Source organism: Sinohyriopsis cumingii, chromosome 1 (genome assembly GCF_028554795.1).
Source record: "Sinohyriopsis cumingii isolate HCF-2022 chromosome 1, ASM2855479v2, whole genome shotgun sequence".
Classification (NCBI taxonomy): Eukaryota; Metazoa; Mollusca; class Bivalvia; order Unionida; family Unionidae; genus Sinohyriopsis; species Sinohyriopsis cumingii.
Genome location: NC_142961.1, coordinates 69,942,800 through 69,955,190, shown reverse-complemented (window position 1 = coordinate 69,955,190; position 12,391 = coordinate 69,942,800). Strand labels below are relative to the sequence as shown.

Below are 12,391 nucleotides of genomic sequence, written 5' to 3'. Positions count from 1 at the left end.
CGTTTTTGACTAAAGAATACTTTCTGTCTATTGTGAATGGCTATTCTGAGACTGATACTGTGTATCTTGTTCTAGTATTTTTTGTTTTTTCATCATCAGTGGTTAAATAGGGAAATACTTGAGGTATATTGTCGTTTTCCTTGGCCCCCATCACACATCTGATACACAGGGCTTGATATTAACGCCATTCGAATATCCCACGGTTAGTCATTTTGATAATGGATAACTAAACCCCAACCGTCACTAATCCGGTGGAGCAGTGCAAATTTCCGCCCGTCGCCATCATAACAGTTAAGAAGTGGTGATGAAGCAGTAATATCTTTAATAGTGAATTGATCTCTGTATTGTATTATCTGAGTACCTATCAACATCCTGCATTTCACGAGGTACTCACAAGTGGACAGGTGTTACACTACTCGTCAGTTCATCAACTAAATTAGCGTCGTTATCGTGAAAACAGTCTTCGTGCACGAAGAACTAGCCTGCTGTACTGACAACAGACACTGATTTCATTACTGATCGTAACAAAATACTTATTCGGGCTTTTATTGACCAGTTGGAAATGGTTGCATTCAGCGACTCAGCCAATTAATCCAGAATAATACCGAACAATGCGTTTTAATATTTCTATCGTTGTTCATAAACATTCAATATATTGTGCGGTAACAATTGTAAACCTTTGGAAGTATTTGCAAGGTGTGCAACCAGTACGAAATGCCACAAATTAGACGATGACATGTGAGAGCGGTACTACCAATATGATCAAGTGAAGAGACTAAGAAAGTACCCAAAATGCTGGCAAATGAATGAGAAAATAAATGGATGAAGTATGCCCCCTTCCCCCTTAGCAAAAAGAGTGGCTAAATCTAGATCTTCCGCAGTTTAGCACGGGTTTTAATTTACAAGCGCTGTTCGAAAGCAGTTTTCTTAAACGTCACTTCACCTAAAATCAGAAAAGCAGTTTCTGGAAATCAGTTAAAAAGCTGCCATTAAAAGGACATTACATAAAAATGAGGTATGAAAGAAGAAAAAACACCAGTTGTTTGGCAGCAATTCATTAGTTTTAATTTATGGGTTGCAAATGTAGTTATATAGTAAAAGTAAAATATCACTTTACGTTTGAGACCATGTTTTTATTTCTAATCACACTCATATTCTATGTCCAGTTATTTGAACGTTATAAATGAAAAATCCAGTTTTCTTGTATCTGAAATATTTCAGCAAGATAAAAGAGCACGAGAAAACATTTTCAATGAAATGCATCTTAAAATTCATATAACATCAGCAGCTTTCATCCAGTTTATATTAATCATAATTTATCAAGCTTGCTACACTAAGAAAACCCTAGTAATTATTTTATTCATTTTAGTAAATGTTTTACGACCTGCTTACTGGCTTTTACTTGATATTACTTACTTTAGTAGATATTACTTAATTCATTAAAAGAAATTACATGAAGCTGTTACTAGGTATTCAAATTACTTAATTTTCAAGCATGAATTACTTACATGTTCTACTTGGAAAAGGTTGCCAACTTGAAGCATTAAAATAAATTACTTGGTAATTTGTCTTAAAAGAGGATCTTAATAAAGGTTTTACAAAATCACAGTTTTCACTTCATAATTGCTCATTTTTACATGGCTAGTTTACGCAGATATATCTTATATCAATACAATAATTTACAGCAGATTAATAATAAGTAATCGAATTACTTATATCAATACAATAATTTACAGGAGATTAATAATAAGTAATCGAATTACTTAATTTTCGGGCAAGAATTATACAATTTACTTGAAAATCTTAGGAAAAAAGAAATTAAACTGTAGTACTAAATGATTACAATATTACAACAATACAAATAATTACGTGCCTCAGAGTTATTGACTCGTGACTTTTAACTCTGCGATGTAGACAATGACTAAGGTATATATCACTCGACTATCACTTTAAGCACGGTATATGCCCAACAGAAATGCAGCAAGCATTGTAAGTGCAGTGCTTACTGTACTTTTGCTGGCCAAATACTTTATCTGTGTTACAATATTGCAATACATTTCCATCACAAACGCTCACCTACACTCCATTTCCAGCATGGACTGCTATTATGCCGAATAGGCACGACACAGTCGTGCTAAACTGACTTTGATAATTTCAAAGCAACTCTGCGTTCTAGGATGAATTGCTATCACGCTGAATAGGCACGTTACAGCCGTGCTAAACTGACTTTGATAATTCCACAGCAATTCAGTATCCCCACATCCATACTACTATAGTGTAGAAAGAACACACTTCAGTCAGGCTAAATTTACATGCATATGCATGACAATGCAGAATTAAGCAATAATGAATTTGTGCTGCAGTTATGTTATGAAAACTTTATGATTTTAATCTGGAAGAAACAAATTTACGCCATGCTGTAGTTGTCTTCACTTCAATGTAACATTTCAGAGATGCTACAACTTAAAGTATGTTGTTAATTTGATACAATTGTCTAATATGGTTCATTATAAATTACTGGAACTATTACTTTATATCTCTTTCAAGTAATATACCTTCGAAATATATCTTCTGGCGGCTGCATGAACAAAAGTGCCAGGCCTGTCTTGTGACATGATGTGATGTCCTGGTGAAATAGTCCTGTCTTTAAAAACAATCCGGATATATCCTGAACTCCGGATCAAGATATATCATCAGGAGGTATCCATATATGAATATTCTCTCTGTCAACTATAGCGATCTAATGAATTTTTTTTTTGGACCTTTTCCCCCTACAAGTTTTCTAACCTGGTGGATATATGAGGACATGCATATTTTGAGCATGCGATAAATATTACTATCAGGAATTTCTTGTATTCAGGACTTTTTTTTAATGTTCCCGTCTAAAGTGTTTAAAATTCTGCCATCCTTAGCTGTTAAGAAGGAATTTATATCTGTAAAACAGAAATAAAAATAAAAATGTATTTAAACAGCTGATGTGTTACTAAAATAAATGCAACATGAGTAGGCTAGCCAGAACACATAAGAAACTTCGTTTAATAATAATAATAACAAAAACAACAATAATAGTAATACTAATAATTGTTGATATTATTATTATTATCTGCTGCCAGAAGAAGAAAGAAAATTGTTACTTCTTTTGATTCTGAATACAACTTTAAAACGTATATCTCCCTGGAATAAGTATTGTTTTTGTGTTTGCGTTTGTGTGTATGTTCGTGTGTGTGTGTGTGTGAATGTGTGCTCGCGCGCATGAGAGAGAGAGAGAGAGAGAGAGAGAGAGAGATCCCATTCTGCCAGCATTCTATAAAGACGTAGCTACACATAATTTGCTCTTCAAAAACTTCAAGCAATAAATCACATAAGATAAAATGTGATTTTCCATAACAGATACCTAATTCAGTATCGAACTATTAGCGGCGGATGTTTTCATTGTTTACATCCTGGAGACTGGTTTATTGACCACACAATATGCACATAACTTATTTTGAGGTAAAAAAAACAAAGTACCGTGGCAGCCTCCATTTTGGTTCGGCTGTACAGTTTTGGACTTTGCTTGTTGTCCTGGTTATTTAAAACAGACCATGTTCTGTATATATTAGTAATTGTCAGCATAACATTTTAATTCCCTTTATTTTGGTTTTTGATTGATGTTGTAATTTGTGTTATAGAGTATTCTACTTGGACTTAGTTTAGACGCGCAGCTCTCGAAAGACTGCTAGCTAAGCTTGGTATTTTTCACTTCCTTGACCTCTAAGGAAAACTGAACAAAAACCTCCAAAGCCACTAACTTGTTTACCATTTTGTTTCTTTTTTTAAATACATATTTACAATTGATTCATTACACTTTCAGAAGCTGGGTATTTTAATAACTGCCGAAGTTAGTATACTTTGGACTAGTTTAAGTTCATTTTTCTAGCACATGGGAGAAGCGATTTTATTAGCTGTCACATAAACCATCTTGAAAATTATGCTTTTGTTATTGGAAATATTGTTGTCTCTATTTTTTCCAGATGGATGGCTCTATCAACAAAATGGGTTTTTACCAATAGAATTCTTATGATACTTAGCTGGTACTAAATGAAAATAGTCTCACTCGTACTTTAATCAGGGTTGCCACAACGATTGTCTTGACAATTATGAGTCAATACTCGTCCTGCAGGGATCATCATATGTACACACATTTGTCACCCAAAAAGATTTTGATGATGTCTACTTGGTCCTAAATTGAAAAAAACGACTATATAGTATTCAATGTGGCGACCATGGCAGCCATCTTGAAAATCTTGTTATCGTTACTCCTTCAAGACAGAAAGTCATATCAACGTGGTATTTTCACCAGAAGACGTCTTATTATATTTTGTTGGTCCTAAATGAAAATGGTGCCAATCTGACATCGAGTATATCCATCGTGGCACATTTGAAAATATTGTTATCGCTGAAGAATATCAGAGATGGTTTCAACAGCTAGCAATTTAAAGAAAAATATGATCTAATCTTGTAATGGAGGAAATTTTCTTCAAACCATCATGACATCGGTCCCTTACAGTCACACCTGTGTTGTACATGGTCAGAAAAAATGTATTGATATTTTAACGGATCATATTTATGAAGTTTCATAACTAAAGACAGATTGAATATTTTCCATTGAAGTTTCAGTTTTAACAAGAGGTGATTTGCATTTGCTTCAAATAATTAAGCATCCGTTTTTCATTGAGAATACAGGGGGTTTCATTGAACCGAAATTCCCTCTCGATCCACCATGGATGATGCCTCATACTTGTTCCATCATAAACAATTCACTCAAATCAAGTGGCAGAATCAGGAAATTGAAAGTTATAGATTAGAGAGAATAATTTCCTCCTTTAGAGAACAGCAAGAAAACTGCACGTATTGTCCAAAGTGTTAACCTGCAGTTTGAATGAAGTATTGTACACACAGATTGTTAAGATGTAGTTTGAATAAAGTATTGTACACAGTTTATTAAGCTGCTCCAGAAATATTGTTAAATATTTTAGTAGCCTGAAACCAGACAAAATGAAATCTTATGAATCAGAAAAGTCATATACAGCACATCGACAACTGACAGAGTAAGTTTTCATTTTGAGGACTCTTTATTTATTTTCAAAATAACTAATTCTTTATAGTGGCAGTCATAGCATAACTTGTAGTCTTACACTATATTATATCTAACCTGAATGCCAATTACTTCAGTAGCCATATTGCTTCTGATGTGTTTAAATAAAACTTTGTGGAAGATCAACATAGTGCTCACTTTGGCAACTACATAGTGTCAATCTGTTAAAACTTACACACCCAAAATTAAGATCAGCTTTCAAGTCTTTTCGATTTTAATTTTACTATGGAGCTTATGGGATAAGCTATCATCCATGTTCTATCTGTTAACACAATTTGTTATCACTACTCCTTTTAAACTACTTGGAAGATTGCCACGAAACTTTACACTCACGTTCATACCATGGTCCAGTAGATCCTCACTGATGATGGGACGACTGAGACATCCGATAGTGTAGCCGTCTTGAAAACCTTGTCATCGTTACGTTTCAATAGATGGTCATATCGGCACGAGATTTTAACCAATAGACTTCTTCAGATTTGCTGTTACTACTTCTCCTGAATAGATGATCATATTGATATGGAATTTTCACCATTTCACCAAATGATTTCTGATCATGTATGCTTGGTCCTAAGTTGGAAACGGTACAAATCTAATATCTAGTATGGCCGCCATGGCAGCCATCTTGAAAACCTTGTTATCGTTACTCATTCAAAACAGAAAGTTATGACAACATGTGATTTTCACCAGAAAACCTCTTATGATTTAGCGTTGGTCCTAATAAAATTGTTTCCAGTCTAACATGCAGTGCATCCACCAGAGCAAATTTGAAAACTGAGTTATTGTTGAAGAATATCAGAGATGATTTCAACACTTAGGGGTTGAAAGGAAGAAATGGACTTATCTTGAGTTCCTAAAAATATTTTGGGACAGTAAAGCATCAATGTCTTTGAGGGACTCTTACATTTCACATGATTAGCAAAAGTGTATTCATCTTTTAACAGAGAATATCTATAAAGTTTAATAATTAAGGTCAGATTGAGGGATTCTAGCCATACAAAGTGAGTGACTTCCAGTGGTGGTGGTGATGGTGGGGCATACAACAGGGGGACCAATGTTCTTGATCCTACTGATATAAAATGTCATTATCAGAACCGTGGGCATCGAATGAAATAGGATATTGCAATGTCTTGTTTGCACAGAAAAAGAAAAAAAGCATTGTACGTCTTGGTGAGAAAACAACTTCACATGACTATATCCTTATGCGTTTCCTACTTTGCTAATCAGTAAATTTATTCTTTCCTCCTCTTCCGAACAGCAGGAAAAGTGCATGTATGGTCCTCAGTGAAAAGTCACAGTTCGCATAAAGGACTATGCACACTGGTTGTTGAACTGTTCCACGTGTCGTGTTAAACCCCGATTTAGCCCAAAACCTAAGAAACCTAACATTCCCTATGAAAGTCGTATGCAGCCCACTCGAAATTGCTAGAGAAAGTTTGTTTTTGGAGGACCCTTTATTTTGTTTCTCGAAATAACCACTTATTTATACTGGCAATTATAGCATGACTTGCAGTCTTCCACTATAGTATATTTTACCAGTTGGCCAGTTGCTTCAGCAGCCATATTGCTTTTGATGTGTTTAAATATGAATTTGGTGGAAGCGTAACATAGCAATGCAGTGAGACTTGAAACCCATGAAGTTAGGGTTAGCACTACTTAATAGGCCTATCTTAATCATTCTTCTTTGGAGGATGTTGTGAAAGCCACGTATTGGTGGTCAAACTCTACTTTCTCCTTTTATTTGTGGTTTTGCCATACTAGAACGAAGGCATTTTCTATTTGGGTCCTATAGTAACAGTTAGAAAAGTGGCCCAACTTTTCTGCCAGATACTAGTACGAACCTATCATAAGGACAGGCACATTAGTTTTTAATGGTTTATTGAGGACATTCGCCTCTCTCCAAAGTGACAAACTGAGCTAGGCAATAGTGACAGGCTTTGTATTACTGCTATTTAAATATAGTTGAAGTGGGTCGAAGAAACTAATTTAATCCTGTAATATTTAACAGCCACTATTATTAGATCCCCTCATCCCCAATCGCTTTGGTATCCCAAGCATAGTCTGGTGAAATGTCACAAAGAAACAATATCCTGCATGGACCTATGGCATGGGAGTCAGACTGGTTACGAGTTCTTTCTGTTCTAGGTTTCTAGAACTTTCCATTTAATGGAAGGTTGCAATTATGAGCTTGTACGATGGGATGATGTGTCTGAAGAGGTAAGCAAGCCCACAGTGACATGTATTACATAATTACAACTTTTTACCTCTACCCCTCAAAACCCCGACATATTGTTTAACGTTTGCAGAGGTTCTAGAACGACTATAATTCAAAACTGCAAAACGAGAAGCTTTGTGCAGGATTAATTACATAATACTACCAAAAACACAGTATTCATTTAGGAAGTTAAAGACAAAGATTCATCTGCTAATGAATGATAATACAGCTTAGGTCCTTCTTTGTCTTTTTGGACCTGTTTCGCTTCAAGAGGCTGTGGGGTGTCTAATGTAGCAGCTTAATATGTTGGCTGATCTTAAGCGGGAACTGTTATTTGTACCAATGATAAAATTACCTATGATGACTTTTTCTGGCAGAATACATTTTAATGAACAGAAGTGAAGGATCAAAATGAGCCTGTACACAGAAAAATCTTCGAACAACAATTACTCCAGTTTTCATTAATAACGTATAATCAAAATATTACAGCAAATTCAAAGACTCACTTTTCATGAAAGTTGAATAAAAAAGTAAGCCATGCAATTCTTGATCAAAACTATTAATGCAACAAAAGTATTTCCATGTACTATTTTTATGCCAAATTTTATAAAATCAAAACGAATGTTCAGCAGTGCGGACACTGTTTAATGGAGCTTATAATTCAGTTTATGATGGTTGATGTTCATGCTTCAAAGCAAAAGGTGGATCATTCTTTACTTACATGTATATTTTTTTGGATACATTTTTTTGGTTTAATTAAAATCTAAAATTATCTAATTTGATCGTTTAAACAAGATAATTTAAATGTGCAGCTATTTTAAACTAAAATTCTTTCCTCTAGCAGTATGTGAAATACAAATGTTTGAATGTCATCGTGCAAACATGAATGACATGAAACCAGTTCAAACTGGTATGATTGGTTTTTTTTCTTTCTTCTTCTTCTGGTTTAACGGCGCTTTTAATAAATTGTTAGCCGTATCATGCTGAAAAAATGGAAACGAAATGCCTTTCCCAAGGATACATCAAGGATACATCAAGGCAGCTGGCTTGGGCTGGTATGGACGGACATCGACCCTTCGATTATGAATTCAACACTCTCCTAACAGACCGAATTTGGCTCCCTAAACTTGTCATGATCATGTACGACTGTAGCATTGATTAATTATATTGTCTTATAATTAGAATGTGTATATTTCTTCAGAAATGCAAATGTTATCAAAGAACTTTACTTGTCTTATGAGTGCTTTCTATGTATATTAAACATACCATTTAAACATTTCTTGCCATGGGCTCCATAATAAATATTGATGTGTGATGTTTACCTTGATTAATAGTACAACTTCAGCATTTCTCAATTCCAGCTCTATTAACAAATGTTACATAAGTTTTCTGATCGGCATAATGTCTTTTAAAATAACTTGGTTCTTCATGCTCTTCTTTGCTAATGCTATTTATATTTACAATTAGGGAAGAAGATCATTACATATTCTTGCGGATAACATCACCGACGTTTTTTCCAAGCCGACTTATCAGAAAAAATATAACTGATGTGGATTATAACGTCGGCATCAAAACAGTGGTATGATGTCATCTTTTCAAAACTTTGCACTTAAGAATGTAAATGTTCCTTCTAATAAAAATATCGCAGAGGGATTTCTTCACTGTCACAAAAAAACTGTTGATTCAATCATTTAGAGCTCTCTCAGAAAACAAAAGTTAATATTTAACACCTGTTTTCAAAATGTCTTTTGACAGGAAGGGAAAATGTTGCACAGTTTATTGAAAGTGAAAAATTACAAGAACTAGAGAACTTGCCAATGACAAAGAAGATTCAGAAATTTCGAACAAACTTTTTCAATGAACGGAAGAAGTTTAGAAGAAACAATGTCCAGAAAATGCAAAAATAAATTGCATTAATAAAATGTTCAATTCCTCGAAAATATATCCTTTAATCTTTGAGGAATTCCTGAAATTTGATGAATTCCTCAAATCTTTTCCAGGGATAAAAGTATTGCTTAGTCTACATTTTCACAAATAAGGAACTAATTTTCTTCTAGTTGACTATTGGCACGTCTGACAGAAATCCAAGTATTGTCAGATGTATTATAATCTAGGATCTCAAATTAAGGAGAACTTTTTTGAATATCTTTTGTGAACCTGCTTAATTTGTATGTCCACCATATAACAATGCATTGCAGTAATTGTGCTACATGTTTATCCATCCATGACTGATGATTAGTTTTCGGCCGTTTTTCATACATCTTCATGGCACATTTCCCAGATATGCATCTCTTCTAGCTGTTGAATATTTAACCTGATAATTGATTCGGATATTTTTAGATGAAGTAATGCTTTTGGGTTTTGACATTTTGCCACTTCACTGCTTGTTTCGTACACTGTACTTAGAATGTAAGTAGCCTCGTCAAAGTCTCCGAGAAATAATATAAAATATATCAAGGCAGATTTGTTGCCAACCTATTTACCAAATAAGTATAAATGAAATTGTTGTATGTTTCTATTGTGAATAGTGGCTTATGTATGATCCACATTACTGTATCGTTGTCCCACCATTTTAAAAATAAAAATGTCTGATTCTGTTAAGATGAAACCTTTTTACCACTGGAATAGATTGTTACTGGCATGTTTAACAATAGAGTAAAAACCTGTCTTGAGCATCTTCTGCTGTGAACATATAATTTTCATTTTCGACCGCAATCATCATGCATTAATTAGTTTTATGTAAACGCACTGTTCTGAGTGACCACATGCGGAATGCGACCAAAGACCGTGATTGTTTTGTTAAGGCCAAATAAACATTTAACACTGTTGTGAACAAGCACATCACAAAAGGAATAAACACCAATGATCTTGATTTAGTCTTTTGTAGCCACGGCTGCATAGGACGGTCTGCATACAAGTGCAGATTGTTTCAAGCAACACTGTTATTAATAACTGCATCGCAAAACAGACATAAACACCAGTGACTTTTATTTGATCCCTTATAAACACTCTCATTTTTGAGGGTTTGTTCAAAACAAAAAAGTTGTCATATATATATATATATATATATATATATATATATATATATATATATATATATACAAGATGAAGAAAATAGAGTGGATGTGGTCATAGCGACTGCATAACTTTACATATCAAATTAAAAATGTCAATTCATACATTGTATCTAGAATACATTTAGCTGCATGTACTCAGTGCATTCATTTTGTTTTAACAATCCATGTACACAAAGGACCAGGACATCGAAAGTACGCAAATGATGTCCACGTAGATCCAAACCTAAGTCTACTTGTTAGAACAAATCTGCACAGATCTTATCGCTTTATGTTTTAAAAACAGAGCATCCTAATCATGGTCGCACCCAAGCGAAACGGATTTTAAAAGGCTGTTTCTCAGTCGTGACAGGTAGATGCTAAGGTGACATGTAAAATGCGTCATTTATTTTAATTTTTGAACGGATCTGATATTTGGCTCACATGGTATATAAGCTTAAATACAGCTACTAATCAGAGATAGATGAGAGTGTTATTGGATTACAAGTAAGTACTTTAATGTAAGTATTAGTATGAGTAGTATTTGTAGTCAAATCCTACAATAATTTTTACTGTTTCTAAACATGAAATAGGAATTTTTAATATTAACATCTGTCATTATTTTCTTGCCTTAAATTGCCAAGTCAACAATAAATTTACGAATATAGTAAATACGCTAATTAGACAACATAGAATATGTAATTGATTAAATGCAATTATACCAAGTTTGTTTTCTTTTATGAGGTTGTTGGTGCTCATTATTTTACAGTTCCAGGGATCCACTCTACCAGGTAATCGGGAGGAATATTCGGAAGAAATAATAGGTTTCTTCCCAAACTCGAAAAGTGCTTTAATTTTTCAAATTTTGATACATAGTTGACCCGTATTTGAACTCATCATGAGTTTAACTCATTGAGTACTTGACGGAACTCTTAATTCGGATGAGGCAGAATTGATGTATGGGTCATTTTTGTGCCTTGGTTGTAACGCATAATCTGGTGTATCTGTGCTTTGGAGGAATTGGACACACACGAAAGGTTTTCTTCACATTTTATTAGACTCAGTCTACATGCTAACTCCCTGCTCTACTGACTGACTAATCCTAATTTTCGACGTGTGCAACCATTTGGCCATGTTTGTAGTCCTGTTGAATGGGAATTTAGCCACCACACAACAAGATTTTACCCTAGAGTGTCAAAACATACATTTCGGGGATTTAAGTTTGCCATCCGCGCACTATTTATTTACCCGTTAGGTGGGAAACAGGAGCCTCCATCCGACACTTTACCACATGTACCGTATGCTTATTTTTTCTGATGCCTGGACGAGGCGAGGGGAAGAAACTGTTGGAGGAGGCGCTGTTGCGCTGTTGGAGGGCCCCAAGTTATCCAGGGTGAAATTTTTCTTTTTCTTACCCCTCACTATGTTTGACCATAGTATATAAAGGCTCCCAGAAGACTTCAGAGATATCATTCACTGAAAATGTTTTCTCGATGTAAACTTACGGTCTGATTGTGTTAAATGGACACCTTGACCTACCCCTAGTCTACATGCCAAAATTCACAAAATCTAAATTCTGTAACCAAATTATTGCAAAATATCCACTCTACACACAAACACAAACAAACCTTTACAAACTTAAATGTGAATTAGAATTTCCAAAAATGTTAAATTAAGTGGAATATTACTTGTAAAAGACATCCACATTAAACTGTAACTACTTAATCCAATCTACTACGAGAGCTTAAATTTCACTACAAATAGTCATTAAACTATATGTTGGATTATAAAGAGAAACTAGTTAACATTAAATTATTGTTAGTCTACAAGCACACAATCACGCCAATATAATGGATTTTTTATTTCAGTTGTTGGCTGTCAGCTTGTGACATAACTCCAACTTGGGACTGAGTAGCTAAAGATAGCACTATATTTAACAGGAATCAATCCGCTAAATTTAACTGTAAATAAAGACGTACTCCTTTA

The 12,391-nt window shown here is 34.4% G+C and overlaps 1 protein-coding gene across 2 annotated transcripts in view; it reads left to right on the top strand.

The window, feature by feature from the left end:
• The first annotated feature begins 10,740 nt into the window (after positions 1-10,740).
• LOC149807080 (neuroglian-like) overlaps positions 10,741-12,391 on the top strand; it is a 94,672-nt gene continuing 93,021 nt past the window's right edge. Inside the window, exon 1 of one of the 2 annotated variants that reach the window (XM_089961634.1) lies at positions 10,741-10,912. The gene's annotated coding sequence lies outside the window, so the exon portion shown is untranslated. Of the gene's footprint in view, positions 10,927-12,391 lie in introns of both variants that reach the window. The other variant, XM_089961643.1, reaches the window with a different exon arrangement.